This window comes from Astatotilapia calliptera, chromosome 5 (genome assembly GCF_964374335.1).
Source record: "Astatotilapia calliptera chromosome 5, fAstCal68.1, whole genome shotgun sequence".
In the NCBI taxonomy this organism is placed as follows: domain Eukaryota; kingdom Metazoa; phylum Chordata; class Actinopteri; order Cichliformes; family Cichlidae; genus Astatotilapia; species Astatotilapia calliptera.
In genome coordinates, this window is record NC_137426.1 from 9620906 (window position 1) to 9643614 (window position 22709).

The 22709-nt window shown below is 36.2% G+C and overlaps 1 long non-coding RNA gene across 1 annotated transcript; it reads right to left on the reverse strand.

Annotated features, from left to right (window-relative positions):
- Window positions 1-6702: 6702 nt before the first annotated feature.
- On the reverse strand, window positions 6703-22468 carry LOC113022087 (uncharacterized). Its single transcript, XR_003272400.2, has 5 exons — window positions 22314-22468; window positions 16285-16613; window positions 10001-10058; window positions 8101-8179; window positions 6703-6828 (listed from the first exon to the last, which is right to left on the reverse strand). It is a non-coding gene; the product is annotated as an uncharacterized LOC113022087 (long non-coding RNA).
- Window positions 22469-22709: the final 241 nt, after the last annotated feature.

Consider the following 22709-nt stretch of genomic DNA (forward strand, 5'->3'; position numbering starts at 1 on the left):
CAGTTGCCACCAACACAAAACCCACAAGACTTTCCATTGCTGATACAAAATTGCAATCAAGTTACGTCCCTGGGGAAAAGTCAGGATGCAGGCATCTCAGATTGTGATGTTCTGTGGATGGATATATATGAAAAAAAGGAGAAGGTTGTGCTGCCTGCCAGGATGTGAAGCCAGGAGCATAAAAGAGGGAAAAGTGGAAAATTAAGTGGTGCCGATTGCCAGAATGCTCACATGACTGTAACATATGGGAGCAATGGTGAGGACGGTTTCTCGAGGCACGATCCAGCAAATGCACCGACATGTGACACTCAATTACAGTATCACACAGATCTTTGGTGTTTTTCTTCTTTACTTTTCTGGCAACCCCAAAACCATGTAAACAACCCAGTCAGCACACTGAAGGTCAAATATGATAATCAAACAATTACAGTGCGCTTCAGGGCTGTGATTAAAACGAGGGAAATATCTGCCTTGGACCATCTGAAAACTTACTTTGAAAAAAGAAAAGTCCTTACTTACAAAGAAGAAGATTTTGCGAGTAAAACAAAAGATCAGTAATCAGACAGAAAGGTTTCATGACAGGAGTCAGAGATAACCAATGTTTCTAACAGCTCAAAAATCCAATGCAGCTTTGTGAAGTTGCCTTCTTTGTTCTATGTTTTAATGCTTTAAATAAACCATCTCTTTAAAAAAAAAAAACCTTTAAAAGCAATGTTATAAACGACCAAAGACCAGCTAGGACTTGTAATTTAAGATTATTGCTTTCTTATTTAAAGAAAAGACCAAGCAAATGCAGTAAAAGGTCGAGGCCACGTTAAGCAGTATCAAAGATGACTAAACCAGGTGAGCACAATCTACATATAAAACTACAGATTCATAATTATGGTAAATGGAGCAGAGAGAACTCAAAGAGTAACTTTACAACAAAACTTTGTTGGAAAGCTTATTATGGCCAACTAATTAAACATTATTAGTGGCCGATATATAGCAGTGCAGCAATGTCTTCAAAGCACACAATTCTTTCCCTAAACACGATACACAATTAAATGACTTCATCTGTGCAAACTGTGTGGATGCAATGCTGAAAAAGTTATGCGCTGCTTGTTTTTTCAGCAGTCAACAATTTGATGTTTGAAAACAGAGCTCCTCGAGCACTTAGATTGGCTAAGACCGGTGCGATTTTGGGCTACTCAACATGACAGATCAAACAGATTAAAGAATTGTTACGATATCTCTGGTTCTGGCTTCAACCTGGTGAAACTACATCCAGCGAGGGAGGTTAAATGTAGAGTATTCACTATAGTGAAAGATATCCTCTGACAATAATCAGACAGTATCTGAAATTTGGGATAAACAAATGGGACTGCTAATACTGAAATTCCTCTGCTGAATTCACTTCACTTACAAAGAGATGGTAACTCTCAGCTGCCTCAACAGATTTTCTATAGGATTGGTGTCTGGAGAGTGTGCACTCCATGAACTTAGTTTGCTTCTTCTTTGGCTACTTCTTAATTGCCCTCGCAATATGTTTTGGATCATTGTCATGGGAATACCTATCTATCACTTATCTTCAATGTCCTGGCTAAAGGAAGGAGGTTCTCATCCAGGATTTTACCCTGCATTTGCCCTGCAATGTGGTGAAGTTATCCAATACCCCTAGCAGAGAAACAGCCCCAAAGCATAATGTTTCCACTTCCGTGCTTAACTGTGGGGTTGGTGTTCTTTGGGTCATCCTCAGCATTCCTCTTTCTCCAAACATTGAGGTTCAAGTTGATGCCAAAGAGCTCAATTTAGTTTAATCTGACTACAGCGCTTTATCCCAAGCCTTCTCTGAGTTTATTCAGTATTTCTAGTTTTGGTTGTCTTAGTTAGTATTTGGTGCCGTTTATGACTTGGTCTCTCTGTGTCCTGTTTTTCTGGGTCTTGATATGACAGGTTGCCCTCCATTTGACCCAGGTTAACCATATTCCCTGCTTCATTCATAGCTGAAAAAAAAAAGGGAAAAATCTGACTTAAAATATTTTCTTTAAAGTGCTGACCTTTTTTTTCAATTTGTGTTAGAAGCAAGGAACAAAAATGCTGTACAATCTCATATAGAGTGAAACACCTGGTGACACTAAATGCAGTATGAAAAACATTTCATTTGGCATATTGACCAAAACAGACATACTGCCTTCATATTTTTGTGCTGGTTATGCAGTTAGCATAACATCAGTTATATGGTTCTCTGTGCTGTTCAGATAGGAAAAGATATAACAGGTGTACCATTTGAAATTTAGTTTATTTGATATCACACGTTTGGTTTTATGTTTCCCATAATTGTAGCTTGTTTCTGAAATGTTGTAATAAATTTCTTGTTGACACAATTTCTATTTTGCAGAGAATCAACAACGGCATGTTGAGAGCACATAATTTCATCAAATTTCTTTTGTAAACACAAAATATTTGAGTGACTGAAATCACTCGATTGTTCACTGCTTCCTTCAGCTTATGACATACACTCAGTGGTTGACTCTGTAACGAACAATGAATTTATATTTCAAACTCAGACACTCAGACACTCTTATGTTTATGCATTTCCTGACTGTAGCACTCTTACCCAAGCCGAGCCTGCAGCAAACATGGCATAAGGAAACAGCTCAGACTTTTTGTTCTCTTCCATGATGCTTGTTGCTGATTGTGTGAATCCCATTCTTTCATTGGTTTTCTCCCGACCTCTGACCTATTTTCACTCCTGAGCAAACAGAGGGGCATCTGGACGTAGCGTTCCCATCACGAGTTACTCAAACACTGCTGTCTATATAGGTCAGCAAATGGCCTTCACTGTGACACGAACAAACCATAAACAGATCAAGAATGCATGAAAGTGTTGGTGTGCTTGTGTGTGTACGTGTCTGCCTGTGTGTGTGTGTGAAGCAGAGAAGTACAACTAACTGTAATTGCAGGGTTGTGTTCCATCTGTTTCCAGTGCCTTTTCATGCTTCATGCTTGTTTAGCCATTTATCTGGTTGTATAATTATTTATTTTTGACATGCATTACATTATGTTTAGGTTAATAAAGTCTTTTATATTAATGGATACCCCTGGAAGACATTGAGTTTATCCACCATGAGACACCAACATGAAATACAACATGAAAAACCTCTTACTGGTTGCTGAAACAAAAAGAAAAATAACTTGTGTTTGTTTCAAACTGTATTTAGATATTTTGACCACTTGGGGGCAGACAACCTTAAAAAAACTCAACAATTTTGAAAGACATTCTTAATTATCTATATTATACATTTCAAGCAGTAATAGGTTTTCATGTACATCTCATTCTTTTTTCAGAACAGTTAACTGATAATCCAGTCAAATTTGTATGTGGCTCTTGGTTTCTGTTCTTCATCCACAGTTTGAATCTTGCAGTGTGCAGCCATCTTGTGAGACCTTGAGCAGTTTCCAAGCAATTTGGCTTGTATCCTATTTAAATACATCCTAATATTCCAAAAAGAAAAAAGGAAAGAAGGAAAAAAAAGAGAGACAAAGGGAAGAAGGGAAAAATGGAGTGCAAGAGGGAAGGAAGGAATCTAGAGAAACAAGTAGTAGAAAGTAACACACTTTTTAAATATAATTTCCTAAGTACTTGATTTGATCTTCTCTCATACAGGAACGTAACTATATTGTGTAACTGGGAGTAATAGGAACTCTCACATTACAAATATAATTAAATTCTGGGGTAATATCAATGTTTTGGGTTCACAGTGCTTCATATCACTATGATGCTATACATGTAAAGCACTCACTGGACCTTTAAAGCTGAAGCAAAGCATTGCAAAGAGGTCACTGACTGTGTATATTTGTGTCTGTCCTTACCTAATTCCACCCCTGCGGTTTTACACTTAGTAGATTCTGTCGAATGTCATTTACGCAGCTTAATAAGTTTGGTTGGCCCATTGATCGGCCTCTAGAGGCGAACAACTGATGTCTCTCATGATTTTGCACTGCAGAGGAGATGCATTGGGTTTACGTAGTTTGACACAGATTTAGCGGGCAGCAGTGCCTCGAGGGGTGCAAGCATTGATGCTTGCATGCTTCAGTTAACATCAGCGAGTTCAGACTACCAAACTCTTCATGACCCCTGTGTAACACTCTAGATCCACCCAGCCATGGCTTATGGTGAAGCTCGAAGCTGGGTAAGCACAAGCACTTTACCATCCAGTGTTGGCTGTGAACACATCATATAACCACAAGTGACACAGAGCCTAAACTCAGTCTCACAGGTTTTGTAGTTGATATTTTCTGTGGATTTTACGTGTGTACAAACACAGTTAAATCAAAAGAATTAATCATGAATCTAATATTTGCTGTTTTTTTTTCTCTCAGTAAAAAGCCACTAATAGTCTGAAACATACAATACATTTACTGTTGCTGTTTATCTGTCTGTCAGCAGGACTATGTAAAAACTGAAAGGGCAGTTGTCATTAAACCTAGTGGTAAAGTGGAGCACGATAAAGGAAGAATATATTACATTTTTTTCCTTTAGCAGATCCAGATTGGTGGGATGGTGCATGCGCACTCTCAGAGTGGGTTTACAGGTTTACATTACATTTCTACCATGCTGAACATTTGGCCCACCGCACATTTAAAAGACACTGGTTTGTATGAGAATAAAAATATTTTCAACACATGCACAAAAAAATAAAAAAAAATGTAAAAAAACATAAAATCATAGTTTTTCAGCCTTAAAAAGGATTTAGCTGCATTAAAATAAAATATATTGTATAGTTTAAATGTCCATTTTGAATGTTTTAATTGTATTTTAACTCTAACTCAAGTCCATCCATGAAATCATATAAAGAAGCACCTGGGACTGTCAAGTGGTAAATTCTTTCATACTCTTTTCCCTTCTGGTCTCTATCAGAGACATTTGTCCTTATCTGCAGGTCTTCTCACCAGCCCCAGTTGTCAATGTCCTTTGTGGTATCAGGACTGACAGTGTGTTGACAGCGATCGATTTTAATGTCAGCAGCTTCACAGTATCAGGGAAAGTAACCTACTGAAGAGCCACTTGGTGGAGAGAGAATAGCTCTAATCTTGGAAATCACTGTGACACAGGTCGTGTCGCAGCCGCAGACCTTATTAACAACTGAATTTTGACTTGTTTGAGCATGTGCATAGCTGCTGCTAATGAGAATTTCTTAGTAAGCTTATAACAACAATGCACAAGACCAGGTCCCTGCATGCCTAAAATAATTTCAGTCAGTCACAACTCATGCTATTTTTTTTATCTGTGCTTTACTTGCTGGAACAAGTTAGAAAGTCTGCTGTGATAAACAAGCATAAGCTATAGGTTTTCAGTCAGTAAGCTGATAAATGTTTTTATATGCTTTAGATAGAAAAAACTGTGGGAAGTGCCACTTTTTAAGAAAGATTAGTGGACAGAATATTTTTTAATCAATTGTTTAATATTGATTATCTTGTTGTTACCCATTTAAAAACATATTGCCATAAATTAAAAAAACAAACAAACATGAGACGTTCAGTTTCAATGGGATTACCTGTATAAGTAAAGGTTGAAAAAAATTACAAAAATTCCAACATTTCTATGAATGTAACACAAACTGTGGTATTACAGTGGCAATCTATATAAAAGCAACAGTACAATAAAAATTATGATTCACTAAATTCTTCATCCTCCTGATGTTAAACCTCAGTGAGATCTAAAGAAAAACACTGTGTAGCAAATACCTTTATAATGTTTTCAGCAACCTAATCTTTTTTTTTTTTTAAATTAGAGGTTTGCTAAATTAATAGCACAAAATTAGAACTAAACGTTCCTGGCAAAAATTCAGCAGGACACAAATGACAAGGGACAGACAGGAAGGTATTTTAACCAACTTAACTATAACCTCACAAAAACTTTTGCTGTTTTATTTTTAGGTTAGTAAAAAGCAGGCTCTCCAGTCATAGCTGGGAGAGGAGGAGGGTGTTCACTTTAGAAACCTCAGAATAACATCCCTGCTTTTTGCAGATGATGCGGTTCTTTTGGCTTCAACGTAGCATGACCGTCAGCATGCACATGGAGTGGTTTGCAGCCTAGTGTAAAATGGCTGGGGATGAGAGTCAGCACCTCCCAGTCTGAGGCCATGATTCTCTGATGCCCCAAGCAAGGGAGTTCAAGTGCCTTTACATCTTATTCATGTGATGTGATGTAGAGTGTGAGCTATACCTGCAGATTGGCGTGGCACCAGCAGTCCTGCAGGCATTGTACCAGAATACATAGCATCCTGTCACTGTGAGCCAACTTTATATAAGTATAAGATAATGGATGTGTGGATGATTGTTCTTCAGTGAAAGAGCTGCCATGATTAGTTAATTCAATCTATGATGAACCTTCAAAGATATAAATAACCTATTTAGAAAAATATCATCAAGAGCAGCTTTAAATATTATTTTTTTAAGTAGTAAAGCAAAGGCTTTTTATCCAAAGGGCTCTGGTTGGTTTGATGTTTAATGATATAAAATGATCATGACCATGAATACTAAATATTTTGTAGATGACAGTTTCTCACAAAAGAATCTAATATGGGAAAATCTGTATACTGATAATCACCCATCTTTAAAGATAGCTAGAGGATGGTGAAATGAAGAGATGTTAACTTTTGAGGTGAGTGTCAAGAATTAATTATATGCAAAGAATTTTTTGAACAATCAGGAATACACCCATTGAAGCAGCTTGAAGTCATGGCTTAGTTATGTCCTCCAAAGATGATGTTAACACTGATAAAAACAATTCTTTCTCCAAGTTATTGTTGCAAAGCAGTGACTGGATTGTAGAAACATGACCTGTAAAAATATTTTATGAATTACATTCCTTTTATACAACAAGGTCATCAAAATACAACAGTGCTGCAGAACTGTGTTTCCCTTAAGTAACATCATTTTTTGTATGCTGTATTTAAGATAAATCATCATCAAAATAAAAATATTTGAATAAAATATACAATATATATGCAATAAAATATGAATGCTACTATGCAGGAATATAGCCTTAAAACGGCATTTTTCCAAATTTTGTCAAATAGATTTTCTCACTCACATGACATTGTGATGTGGTGTTATACACAGCTGAATAACTAGTACTGTTAGGATTCATGTATCTGTAGTTTCCTTGTCCTGGGAATTGTTCTATGTTCTATGCAAATACAAGGATCTGACTTTGTGTGTGTGTGTGTGTGTGTGTGTGTGTGTGTGTGTGTGTGTGTGTGTGTGTGTGTGATACAGCAGGGCTGTATCTGACACTACCATTTTTCTCATGAATATTATTTTGCATAATTAATCATTAAACTCTACTGAAAAGCTAAAATTTACAACATCTAAAATAAGTCTTTACGTTTCTCAAGTAAAAACAATATTATGTGACAACAATAAAGACCAAATTATCCTTTATATACTCACGAAATGATTTTGAAGAAAATCTGTAAGTACAGTGCTTTTTGACAAGGTGCCAAATTGTGATGCTAGATGAGTGGATTTAGAGTATCTTTAAAACTGAGTGGTATTTCTAGTCGGCAGTGGTCAGTATATATCAAAAGTAGTCCAAAGAAGGAAGAGTGATGAACCACTAACAAGGTCATGGGTGGCCAAGGCTCACATGGGGCGCCAAGGCAGACCCGTGTCTGATCCGACAGACGAGCCACTCGAGTTTAGATTGCTGAAAAAAATAATGGTGGTGCACTGTGTACTCTGGCAAAAAGGTGCCAGAGTACACAGTGCATTGCAGTTTGGTGCATATGGGGCTGCACGGCCACAAGCTACTCAGATTACTGGTGCTAACCCTTCGTCCACCGCAGAAAACGGCAACATTGGCACATGAGCATGTTATTATTATGTGTGTTTCAGCTAAATAAAACAGTTTAGGCAACATTATCAAGAGGTATTGACTTGTAATTTACAGCCGCACTCACTGAGAAAATCACACTTTTTATGCAGTATATTTGTGCAGCACCTTTAAGTGTTTTACATGTAAAGTACATGCACAATTCTGGTGAGAAAAGCCCCAAATCAGATGATCCCCTTTGCACAAGCACTTGGCAACAGTGAGAATTAAGACCTTACCTTTAGCAGGAAGAGACCTCCTGCTATGCTCAGGGAGGCGCAGTCACTTGCCAGTTGGGAAGTGAGGGGAAAGAGAAAACTGAAGAGACAAGAACAAAACAAAACTATAAGAGAGAGAAGACAAAAGTAAATGGCATTGTTATGGCCCGTCACAATAGTTCATTTAAACACAAAGGGTGTAAAGGAAAGGAAATACTGAGGGCATCATGAGAGGTCACACAACAGTCTGAGTATATAGCACCATCATCCCTCACATCTGAGGGATGTGAAATTAAGGGATGAGATTGATCAAAAAGGAGGATTTTAACCCTTAATCTTAAATATAGAGATGATGTCTGTCTCCTAAATCCAACATTCGAGCTGGTTCCACAGGAAAGGAGTCTGATAACCGAAAGCACTGTTTCTTAGCCTACTTGTGGAAGATTTTGGAACCCCAAATAAGCAACTGAGAGGAAAATGCACTGTTGTGTTGACACAATATTAAAAGGTCTACAAGAGATGATGGGGCCATTCATCTCAGATTTGTTAGGGGGAAGGTTTTTAAATTCAATTCTGGATTTAACATGGGCTCAGTGAAGGGAACTGAAGAGCTTTTATTACTAAAATCAGTAAATACATGAATATATTTTTCAGCTTCACTCTGAAACAAGATGTTCCTGAATTTAGCCCAATTGGATTGATAAAAGAAGAGACTGCATGACTGATTTTTGTCTGTGAGGAAGACTTCTCTCCCACACGCCATTCTCGCTTCCAGACTTCCAGTGGGAAGGAGTAAGGAGTTCATGATAATCTGAAGCCGCATGTGACTGCTGGTGGTCCAGTCTGCATAAGTTTATGTGTGCCTTTCCCCACTCATAGATTTAATTCCAGGATTATAACATAACCCTCAAAATTTCATCCACAAAAATCCTAGACTGGCAGTGGTTTGTTCAACTCTGGTTTCTGTTTCTCCACTATTTCTGCCCAAAGGTCATAGGGCTAAACAAGGACTGTTGTTGAGCAGGAGGCAGTGTAAGGACTGAAGAAGAACTGGACCATAGACTGGGTTACTCAGCAGCAGAAGCTTTGTACCAAGTCATAATTGCTGTGGCCCATGCTACAGACCTAGCAGCAGACTTCACTATTGGTGTTGCAACATTTTGCTGACAACACAACTCCCCAGTTTTTCAATCCTTTTACACATCTGATGATTTAGTAGGAGTTAGTGGTTACGTTAGAAGGCTTGACTTGCAAATTTTGAATAATATTTAAGAGTAACACATTATGTGAACTAACACTTGTGTTGCATGGTGCTAATGAACCGAAACCCAATTTTGGATCATTTTTAAGAACCGAGAGATTCACGTTTAAACAAAATGAAGAATAATCCCCCAAAACTGGTCTCCCAGAAGCATTTCCTGGTAAAGACATGTTTTGAGGTTGGTGGCAATGCATCATTCCTAAGCATCCTTGGATGAAAGTTGATGTACAGTCTTGGCTACTCGTTGGTTTTCCCTTTTGACTTTCTCCCCCTCCCCCTTGACAGATCACTGTCCGTATCCGGGCCAGGATTCTGAGTGGAGCACGCTCTCATGTTCCAGATATTAAATTACTCATGAAAAATTTGCTCGGCCTTCAGGCTCCACTGCAGCTTGCTCTGAAACTTCCACTTAGCCCCTGAAACATCTCGGAGTGCAGGCTTGTGTCACCTCTCCAAGGAAGGTCAATTTTTTCAATTTATAAACACCGCATTACAGGCCACTTCAGATTGCATTAGTGTCAGAGTTCTGCTCTTGTCACCTTTTGCTCCTCCATCCTGTCTTACTTCTCTTCCATGCGTTCGGACGGGTTTCCTAAAACAAGCAGTCTGAGAGGTTGAACATTGCATGATTCAGTAACAAGAAAAGGTCAGATCACTCACTTTGTGTGCACTTCGCTGTACCAGAAAGTTCCATCAAGCCATGTTCCATCAAGTTCCCCTTGAAGACATTTTAAAGACACAGATGCAGAGTTTGGAACAGTACAGCTAGAAACAGTTCATACAGACTTGGTATGAGTCAGCCTTATACTCACAACATTAGTCATAGGATTAGCACACTGCCACAATATTTTCTCTTTTTATTTATGCAGAACAATCACAATGAACAATATAATTATAGGCTGTCAATCAGCATTGTAACATAGCAATATAATTTGGAATATAATGCAACAATAAAGCTACTCATCCTCTGCAGACAGACATCGTTGCCTTTAGTTTTCACTAAGCTCTTATGTTTTCCATTTATTTTATTTTATTTTATTTTATTTAGTTTAGATTTATTTTGGTGAATAATGTGAAATGACTGTGATAACACTGTATTGTATTGATTTCCCTTATTTAATATCTACTCTTGCAGTGTCTCTCACCCTCTCTCTCTCATCCAGTCATGTCTCAGTGTTCTGTCCCCCTTACCTGTTTATTCCCATGTTCTTCTTCATGTTTTGTCCTTGTCTCCCCAGTCTCTCTTGTGTTCCCATGTTTGTTTATCCCCGTCCTGGTGTCAAGCTTGTGTGTCCTTGTCTGAATCTTGGTGTGAGTGCTTCTTACTGTTTTATTTTGTCAATCCCTCATCTCATGTACATTGTGTCCAGTTTTGCTTCCCTGTTTTGCTATGTGCTAATTTGTCCCTGATGTGTTCCCATGTGTTTCCACTTCCCTGATCATCCCTCAGTGTATATATTGTCTCTGTTTTCCCTGGTCCTTTTTCAAAGGGTCTGTTTACCCACTCCTGTGTCTCCATGCTCCTGTTCAGGTTTCCTAGTGTTTTCCCAGTTTTGGTTTTAATAATTAATTCCTCATTCAGTTTGGTTTTCTTATCTTTGTACTGTTTGCCAATCAGCCAAGCCAATTTTGACAATCTGTTGTGTTTCTTAAGGAAATAATTCATCAGATCAACCTAAAGGAGTAATATTTGTTAAGATATATTTAACTTCGTGTATCAGCCAAATTGAAATGACTTAAGGACAGAAGAAATGTAGGAAGTCGTTGTAGGAGGGAAAAGAGATAAGACAGTTGACTCTGACTAGATGCAGTCATGAGTCATAATTGTGCAGGCAGACATCAAGACCAGTGACCAGTTTCCACTAAAAGAAAGACTGAGCCCAAAAAATAAGAGTAACATTCACAAGTAATCCTCTCAATATGTTCAACTGAAATCAGAATGTACAATAATTTCATTGCTGAAATTTTCTGAATATTTACTGAATGTTTTCTGTTATTCATAACATACTCCCTCCAGTTCAATTCATTCAGGTTTATTTATATAGTGCCAAATCACAACAGTTGCCTCAAGGCCTGTTATCCACCAAGGTAAAGGACCCTGTAATATTGTTGAAGAAAAACCTACAAGCAATGAGTAAGCACCATGTGACAATGGGAAAGAAAAACTCAGTTTTAAGAGGAAGAAGCCTCAGGCAGGGGCATCTGTTTGCTGCGACTGGTTGAAGAGAACGAGAAAAGAAATAAAGAAAAATAGAGCACAGAGAGACAGAGTTAGGGCGAAAAAGCCAAGAGAAAAAACAAAAAACAAATAAGTCATGCTTCATTCTAGACCGCTGAACTGGTATAATTTTATTAACACCTGCAGGTGCTGTTCTTGAATATGTTGAGCTGTCTAAAATTACATTCCATTTCCATTTATTTCTAACACTGTAACAGATCCATCACCAAAAAGAACATATAAACACTCTTCATACTGCAATAATTTGTCATATTTGGCTTTTTAAAAATAATTACAGCAATTCTGCTAAATATACACTGGTTTCCTTTACTTGGGTGCATATAAGATGCAGATAAGGCAATGAGAAGCAGATGTAAAGACTTGTCTGACTTCAGAATTCAGGCATTCCCATATGGCAGCTCAAGGTCTCACAGTTGAGCTGTGCCTTCATGTATAGATCTCAGCAAAAAGGTGAAAATCCAGTCACCCGTGATTATTACCAGCTCACTCATGAAATCACAAACCACGGGGCAGTGAGTGAGTAGAGATGGTTTGAGATCAGGAGCAGTTTTCTATCAGACTGAGTTTGACCTGAATGCATAAAATGTAATCAGATAGAAATGCTATTTATGTTGCACATTTCATTTCATTTATCTTAAAATGATTTAAACTGAAAAACAGAAAAAGATATCCATAAACATGGGGGGACATACATTAGACACAATAAATATAAGCAAAATATACAACCTGAGGCAACAAAAAGCATCCATTAAATATGCAGCAAAGATACCACACATAACATCTGCTTTATTAATGCATAAGTGAGTGCAAAGAAAATTCAGATGATCCAGACCATGAAACAACCCCAACTTAAGCTAGGATTTAAAAGCTTAGTTCACAATGATGTATCTGTGGGTGTGGGTGTTTTTTCTTGTGTCTGGAAACTATTTGCAAAGGCACATATAACTACAAGGCCCATTTGATGATGGCCAGGTTCCCTATCCCAATATTCCAGGAACATGGTGTATGAATCATTCATATCATATCTGTGTTTCTGCTGCATGACCACCGGCATCTAACATCCACATCCAGAAAAAAAGCTTCCCTCAGAGTTTCTCACACTGGTGATATTGAGGTCATCATGAATTACATATGTGTGCAGATGATACAAGAACTTTGGTAGGGGCATTATAATTCATTTAAACATTGTGAAATACCAACACGCAATTCCTGTGCAATCGGGCATTTCTCATTTCCCTTTGTGGGGTTTCCACATCCCAGACTAGTAATGTTACATGTCCTAAATTTATTCATACTTAAATAGAATTTTGCAAACACATTGCTTCTTATTGAATTTTCAGATATCACAAGTGTTAAAAAATGCTTTTTATCCACATTTGGTGTTGACTACTTTAAATCAGAATCAGAAAGGGTTTTATTGCCAAATGTTGAGCAGGTTTACAACATTAGGAAATTGCTGCGGTACTTAGTACAAACATACTGTCAGACAATGCTTAAATAAACCTAAAAATAAAAATTAAAAGTACTAAGTAGATAAGCTAAGCTAAGAAATGGCACTAGCTCTCACAAATACCAAATAACTGTTAACTCTGCTGTTGTGCAAAAGAAAAAAGAAAAAAAAGTGTGTATTTTGGCTTGAAAAAAGATTTAAAAAACATATTTCAAGGTAACCTTTTACCAGCATTATATCTTTTAAATACTTAAAAAACCTTATTTTTAATACAATATTGCAGAAAAGACAATTTAACATTACTGACATGACCTAGAAACTGACATTCACATTTATATTTTAATGTGAAAATACTGTGCATGTGATCATTTCTGTAATGTTGGACATATTACATTTTTGGTACATGTGTATATTGTTTAATAGACGTAATCAGCATGTGTAACAATGCAAAGCCATTCTTTTGCTGAATTGCTCTTTTATTGTATTGCATTTAGCCAACCCAACAGATCAATATGATGGTGCTTTTTATGCTTTGCTTATGCTCTCGATCTGTATGTGTTCCATAATGACGGACGAAATGTACATTTGTTTACATGCCTACTTAACGGGTCAGTTCATCAACTTGTCTTTTAAAGCAACCATTGTTAGACAGCTAAGCTGACTGAAGCCTGAATATATACCAGCTTGCCAGTATAATTTATGACCTAAAAGTCAAGCCAGATTAGACCTGATTGGATCACTGGTGCCATATGTGACCTACAATCTGTGCCCCCGCTTGCACTGCAGGGCGGGAGGGTCAGTGATCTCCCTGGGCAAAGGTTGCCATGGGAACAACCTCTGGATGTTGCGTTCTGCTCTTTGTAGCCCTCACACATCTTAGGGCAGAATTATCCAGGATTTCTTTACGTCAGGCCTGTATTCTTCTGCTCTATTTCCTCACTCTGCTCTGTACTTCAGCTCTCTCTGTTCCCTCTCCAAATACAGACGTTTACATGGAGTGGCATTGGGACACTTGCGTACATGCTTATACAACGCATAAATGTGTATGCCTAGACACTAATACACAGTGCAGCGCCACCACCCACATTTGAATACGTCACTGTTTGTACTTATTCTTCATATAACCAGGACATGTTTGTGTATTGGCTTGTTAAATCAAGTACATGTCCAATTTGTTGTAATCACATACATTTTAAATTGTATGTTGCTTTTTATAGACTTCATAAGCATTAAATATAATTCCTATATATTTGGCAAGTTAACTCTGTTGAACATCTGAGGATCCTTAAAGCCTCCAGACAAATTCTGGTCTGGTCTGTGGTCAGCGATTTGTGCTAGACTGCAAAGAAAAATCTAGCCACAAGCTATTGGGTTTGGAAACCTACCACGTCTGTTCAAGCTGAAACTTTATGACTGACTGCATGAAAAGTTATGGCTGAATTCAGCATGATGATCTGCAGGGGAACTGTTCACCACTGAATTTGGAGTTGCTCCGGGCCAACCTTAAAAGACAGCGATCATTGTTTATAGCATGAATTGAATAACAGTTTGCGAAATAGAATAATTTACCTCGAGCACTGACCTGCTACCACAGGCAGCAGGACAGTCCCTCATAGCCTGTTATAGTGGTCGTTAGGTAAAAACTATAAAATGAAACAGGATAAGGGGACCAGAGAAATGATCCTTGAGTGAAATAAGCTTAATTTCTTATGTCTACTGAGATAAAATCAGAAGAAAATAAAACAGAAGCAGGAAAAATGATCTTGCTGCAAAGTCATTATATTGCAGAGAACACAGGAGAAAATATAATTGGGTCCCCCAGGAGATTCTGAGTTTCCCTCCTTCCTCTTAGGGTCTAGGTTAAATACAAAGGAAATACAGTAAAGAGGTAATATCCCTCAGAGCAGCAACCAAGTTAAATTAACCATTTTTATGTTTTCCGACAGGAAAAGCATCTATATCTAGATCCCCATGAAGTCATTACATGACTGTAGAACTTTTATTAGATATTCATTGAACTGTGCAAGTGTGAAAACCTACATTCGCCTTAGGAGGTCAGTCAGTTGTGTGAAATCACTAATGCGACATGGCCTAAAAAAGTACAGATATAAGGTATAAGATATAATGCTTTTAACTTAAATTTAGTCAAAAATAGTATTACAAAAGCTAATAAAGACATTTATGTTACTACTGTGATAAACTGAACTGCTACATTACTCTGGACAGTTGGTAAAACTTTTAATGTGACCCTAATAACTCGGGACGATCCCGATAATCATACAAAATGCTGGATATTTCCTCATAAAGACACAAGATGATGTGTAAGTATATACATCTCCTCTATTTATGCCGATTTACATACCAGGTTACCATAATCATGCAGCATGTAAACACCACTTTGAATTAAAAAAAAAGAAAAAAGTTAAAACTCACTATTCAGTCACTATGATTAATAAAGTTCTAGCTTCACCTGTATGTAACTATATAGCTTTCTGTGCAAGTGAAAAAAACAGCTCATTTTTCGGTGCATGGAGATAAAACAGATTACAGGCTCAGCACGTCAGCATGCTCTGTGTGCCATGAGAGAGGGCTTCTGCAATAAAAATGCGGCCAGAACACAAGAAGAAATCAAGCGTCTGCCCTCAGTTGCCTTTTTTTAAATACAAACTTTCGGAATATCTGTATGACTGAAGTAATAAAATACTTTACATTCCAAAATGATAAAATTAATCCATATATAGTAAATATGTTACAGCGTCTCACTGTCTTAGAAATCGTACATTATGTCATTAGTGGAGCTCGAAACAGCACATATTACCTCAAATTTGTCATAAATTATTTTTGATGATTTTTCAGTTTTTTTTCTGATTTACATCACTCGGTTGCTGTCATGCTATTGAGACGGTAAACAACTAATATTTTATTTTCCTAATTAAAAAAGTTACTATTAATGATAATGGTGGTGCATCCATAACAGTAAAAAAATGCTAATTGTGTTGTAATGCTAATAAGAGTCAATGACCAAATATTTATCTTTTAAACTTCTTTCTAGAAATGATTCTTTGTAGAAATGTGAATATCATAATGTCTGCCTGCATATTTGTTCACATGCAGGAGCAAATATTCCTGCATTTGATATTCTAACTACAAGCTGATGTGAGGGAACCACTGCTTCTTGTAAGGATGTTATGGTAGTCCTAAAGAGACGAGAAAATTTGATACCGGGCCATTAACATGCAAAGAGCTGGAACATACCTTAGAGTTATTCGGGTAACGTCAGAGTTCAGAGACTTAGGAGAACACCAGTAATTTCTAATCCCACCCGGTTACTTATTTAAATGTTATTCACAGCAGATATGATCGGGAAATTCTGTTTGCCAAGCAGGTCAACACGGGTAGTGGTGGCTTTTAGAGGGCTTAACCATCAACTCTACACCAGTTCCAGTAAGCCATTTGAGCTGGGTCACGATGAAAGAGTCTGTCCCCACAAAAATGTCCAGAGTGACAGGGAAAGAAACAGGAATCCTCTTAGAAGCAATATCCTGTCGTGCACCTCCATCTGTTGTTCTGTGATGGCTGACAGTCTAGATGGAGAGAAAAGAGAAAAAGATAAGACATACAGTTGTCTGGTTTTTATTTAAGCTTGCTCAGCTTGCAACATCCAAAGTCAATAAAACATGCTATATAAATAATGTAGTTGTGTAAATGTCATTTATTACGGATACATATTTTTTACGTGTTGTGTGATAATTCCCATAACATATTCTCTCTGTTACATCATGCCACTCGTATGAGATAAATAAAACATATTATTTAGTGATTGAGACAACAACTACTAAAATGTACCCAGTACCACTTTTTTCAGATATTTTACAAATAGTCCCCAAAGCATCAAGTTTAATACTAGTATATATTTATATATACATGTAATCTTGTATTTATTTAAAGCTATCTTGAAGACAAACAAATTGACTGTCTGTACACCAAGAGAAGTGAGCGAAAAAAGAAGGAACATTTTTGCTTCTTGACTTTTTCCTTCTTTACGCTATGAAAATTTAAAGGTGTTATATAGAAGTCACTCTAACTAGGCAACAGTGATACGACCGCTGTACACTAAAGAAGTTACCTTTATTGTTTATTTTTTAATTGAGACTTTATTTAAATATATTCCTAAGAACAATTTTAGTTTTTCCTTAAGAAAGAAAGCAGTTCATTTAATGGTGCAGATCTGCATGTGTATTCAGCTCTATATGCTGCTAATGGTCATTTCGAATAGTGTTTGAAGTCTGGACTCATCTGCAGTCAGACCTCGGCTATTTTTAGACAGTCCACAAAACAATGTCAAGTTAGTAGAAGTGAAGATATAAGTGAAAGTATGCATCCTTAAATTTAGGAAAACGTTCTAGTTTGTTTCCAATACAACAAAACTATCCACATTACAGGAGAATAACTACAACACACATGGACTCCAACTTAGTATGTGTTATGGGAAAAATAAAATCTTTAGTTCCGAAATGCAAACCACAGTGTCAACAGCATGCAGTATCAGTACACAGCCGCTGATTTATGTGAACGGTTCATATCAATTAGCAGAGAGCTTAGAGGGGACATTAGCATCCAAAACCAAAGTCATGATTGATGACTGCCATTTTATCAAGGCATTCATTTCATCATGACTGTCAGCTGAATCACTTTTTACTGGGTCTCTGCTTTACAGCAATAGATCTAAGATTTATTATGATGATAAAAAGTGTTGTCTGCCCTCTGACAGGCGTACACCATTCAAGCACATTTCCATCTGACTATAAGCCAGTGGACCAACATAAACCAGACTTCAGCCTTCACTTCACCTCAAAACTCAACTCAGTTGTTGGAAATGGTGTGATTTGATTTTAAAAAGTTTAATAATAATAAAGAAAACCTTCTATCAGGTCCCGGCAGTATACTAGTGAAAGTTATACAGTTTCTGTAAAGTTCACTTAACGAGAAAGTAAATTAAACCCTGCCAAGGCTTTTGGTCTATTTAATTAAAGCTGGAGCAACTTAGCTGGATTGAATTAAATTTTTGGCAGGGGTAAACCAATGCGCTGGGAAGGTGGTGGCGGGTGGTAGGAGTGCAGTGGGGGGGGAGGAAAGATAAGCAATAAGACTATCTTTTTTTCGACTCCACTAAACAAATACTTTCTTTTCAAAACAACTACGGTATATTTAGATCCTCTGTGACTGTGTTATTTCTTCTTTTCTTTTTTTAACAAAACAACAAAAATTGTCTTCGCTGCTCTGACAATTTAAAAAATAACATTTAAAATCCTGAACGATCCACATTAATTTTGGTTTCCCTGCTTGTCAGAGTTCATTCCAGCCAACTCTCCACCGCCTGGCCTTGTCTTAACTAAGGTTAATCCACATGCAAAAGGTCTCCCGAGATTAGAGGAGTTCGCAGCTTTTTCTCGGCACAGGGTCAGGGATCACACACCAACTTTTATGGAGAGCATTTTATTTCCTCGGTCCTTATCCAGCTGCTAACGCTGACTGGGTGCAGTACTTCCCTGTAAGCCCTTTAAGGCTCCAGGTGAAATCGATTCCAGTGCAGTGTGGCTGTTTTGAATGAACCTAAGCGCAAGTATGTAAATACGTACACTATAGCTCTTAACTATTACAGCGTAATATTTTGCACGATATTATACATTTTTATACTTTTATATAGATATTTTTTATTATAAGTCTAGTAAGAAGCACAGTCGGGGGGGGGAGTACTTTTTAGCCGGAAAAAACATTTCACTGTGTGTTGTACTAGTTATAACTACATGTGACAAATAAATAAAGAATTGAATTGAATTGAATTAAATTAAATATTCCAAAGGATAAAATCAGCTTATGAATTGCAGAAACTCATTCTCACCCCCATGAAGTTTATTTCATTTTCACCAATGAAAAATAGCATGTCTTTAAACATTAACGGGTTCTGTGATAGGCTGAGGTCAAATGAAATTTAAGCTAAAAAATTTTCTTTGGTAAAAATATACAGTAAAATTAGATTATTATTATCATATGTCAACAAAACAAAGTCAATGACAATAATTGAAATTTGACTGAAAACGTGATTTAAAACTGAACTAATTGAACTTAAAACACAAATAACAAACAAATCTTTCTTTTTATTCCAGAGGTTGTTTGGATATTTAGTGTAAATAATCATGCAAGTGAGGTTTGAATTTCTGATTTCAAAAAATCTTGTTTTAAGACCATGAAACTTTTTTTTTTAATTTATGAGTCTAATTATCACAATAGCAAAATTTTATAACTGTAATTACAATAGAAGCTGCACTTTCAGGCAAGTGCGAAAAAAAAGGTTGAACTAGACTCAACTCACATTACTACCTTAGACACTTTTTTGGTATACATTTGCGGTGTATTCAATAACAAGGCATTTGTCAATGGTGTGAGCTTTTAAACTCTAGGTGGCAGTGTCGATGCAATGACGTTTCATATCATTGGAAAAGACATCCACTACTGCTGGCCAAAAATATAATATATTCTTTTGTTCTGTTATTCTGTATAAAATTATTTTTTCTATATTATGACCTTTAAAACATTTTAATTCCTTTAATCCCTTCCTTATAAATGTATACACAAAATATGAATGCCTGCATATTGTGTCTCTAAATCTGAGATCCCTCATATGAATATTATTTACATTCTCATCAATATACAAAATTATATTGAATTAATAAATATGAATATATTGTTCATAATCAGTATGTATATTTAATTTTAAAAAAATAGCACATAAAAAGCACCGTACATTTTGATGAATATAAGAAATTGCCAAAAAAGAAAAAATATATGAAATTTACAAATAAAAGTGAAATGTTCTCCTAGTTTTAAGTAAAATTAGAAAATTAAAATAAAATAAAAAAGTTAAACTTTTTTACTTAAAGTTCTGTTAATTATTTACTATAAATATAAATGCAACTGTTAATGTCATACAAAGGATGCTCAGAAATCTATATTTAAATTACAGTTTTTTACACTCTATATTAAATATTATTTAATCCTAGACTTTCTATTTCTATAACCGCATTGATAAAATATTTAATATTAAATGAAGAAAGGAATAGTTATTTGGTGATATTAAATATGTAACAAATGCCAAAAAAAGCACAATCACATAGAATAGAATAAAGTAAAATATTAGTGTTAAATTAAATCAGTGAATTCTATAGGAAATATATTAATAAATAAAAAATATGTTTATAATTCATACATATAATGTTAAGCAATGCCAAAATATCATTCTGATGAATATTTAATTGTTAAAAACACACAAATTGCCCGCACATAATATGTATTCAGTGGCTGCACCTTAGCAAGCTGAAGGAACTTCAAATTAATTTCTCAGTGCACCTTTTATGCATTGTTAAGAGAATAGTTGTACATAATTTGTTGCATATGAGTTATACTGTAGCTTTTATTTAATATCATCTGCTGTGGTCAGTGTTGTTTTAGCTGTAGCACTTGTATGTTGCGTTTTTGTGGAAAACAACCATAAGAGTATTTCTGGCTAATGTTAAACCTCTCTGCTCTGCATTACAATATATTACAGACATTGTAGTCATCATAACATAGCGTGGAAGAGAGATCTCTGTGTAATATTAGAGAAGTATTAATATCATTCCTTCAACATCTTTCACTTCTTTCCTGGCTTAAGTCAATATTGAGCTTGTATGGAATTCATTATAAGGAAAAGCTGCTTTCTCGGTGCCTTGCCGTTGTGTTCCATCTGTTTTGTAGTCACCTGAACATGATCTGAAGTCAGCCAGTCAAGTGACCTGGAATCAATATAGTTGAGCTCAGTGGAGGCAAATAAATCAGCCTGGCTCATTTAACCCATGAGAGTCCTGCTGCATAGCTGCAGGATTGTGGAATGTAATAAAAAAAAGGTATGTTTGATGACAAACAATTTATTATAAATTCTTGTTCCTCAGCCAGCTTTAGTAACTTCATACTTAGTATCTAGGACATATCCTCCTCATGCATGTTTACTTTCGACTGGAAATGTCATGAGGACATCTGCAAGACCGCTTTTGTTTGTCCTACAATGTTTGGTACTTTCTTTATACAAAGAGCAAATTAAAATTATACATTTTTTGCCTGGCTTTCTCTCTCTCTGAATGCATTTCAGTGTATATCGTTATGTTGCTTTTAAAGCAAAGCGATCATTTTTTTTACTTTTCTGTCGTTTCTGCAGCTGTTTTAATGTATCGCTGTCAGTCCCCATGCCTGTCATTGTGTCATATAAAACCAGTCTGTGTTTTAGTTTTTACACAGTACCTACAAAGACACTGGAATTTTTACTACCAACTCCTAGAACAGGAAATAAGTTTTATACTACTCTCAAGAAATTAAAAAACTGTAACTATATCTCACAAGATGCTCAATAAATTTTGACTTGGTGCCAACTATGACTGGCAACTCGGACCTGCTTGGCAAAGCGTAATCCCATTAAAACAGCAGAAAATTCATGAAAGTTGAAGGCAGTATGATTTTTGATACGTGTATTTATTTTATGTATAGCATTTTTATTGATAGATGGCAATGATTGCCAGGAACAGGGCTGCCAGATTCTGTTGTGCCAACTTAAATCAATTTAGTGCAAACACAGCTCAAAGTTAATAATTGTGGAAGATTAATTGTGTCATATTTTTGAAGTACTGAAACACTGAGCCAGCATCACATCAGCTGATTTTCTTTTTATGATGATTTACATCATCTGATTTTTAAATGATTGGAGTCACATTTTATTATACATATTTGACTCTTTGGCAAGTTTTTAAAAGACTACTGTATGTTCATATGACATGTTCAAATCAAATTATTAATTTTACATAAAGTATGAAAGTGATTAACACACACACACACATATATTTTCCTTAACAAAGGGAGGGGAAGTAATATAAAGTTTTTAAAACACTGTTACTCAAATGGTACTACTCATAATTTGGATTATAATATACTTGTATTACATCGTTACATTGATTAATATAAATAACACTTTTTCTTAAATCTGGAAACACAAAAAACGAACTATAATTGCACTCAATGCGAGCATTTGCTTGTAATTAAAATATTACTAATGCTTACACGGTGACTTAACATTATGAATCACTTTTCGCTGAAACCGCCTGAAGTACAAGGTTGTGGAAAAGTATACATTTGAACGCAATCAAACGTCTTGGAAAGAAAATATATTAATAAAGAGGACATGAAAATGTTAAACTTACTTCACATTTTTCTCTCCTGTTGGTCACCTGTTCCAGCGCCAGAAAGCTGCGGTGAAGCTGTTCTTACTTCCCTATAAGAGCCTCGAAGTGTACCCCAAATACATATTCAAGCCTGGACTGATAAAGCAAAAACGACTATTTCCACTTCGAGCAGCGAGGCAGTGAAAATAAGTTGCTCCATCTTTTATAAATGCCCCACAAAAACTTAATTATCGCTAGGTAAGGTACTGTGGACCGTCCTTCTGTCGATGACTGACAGCCGGGTAAATTGAAGTAGATTTGACGGGGATGAACAAACGTGTTGATGAGCGTTTACAATGACGAAACTACAAATTTGAATGTTTTAACCTTGATTATTTACATTGCTGTTTCTAGAGTATATAGCACTTACTGGAC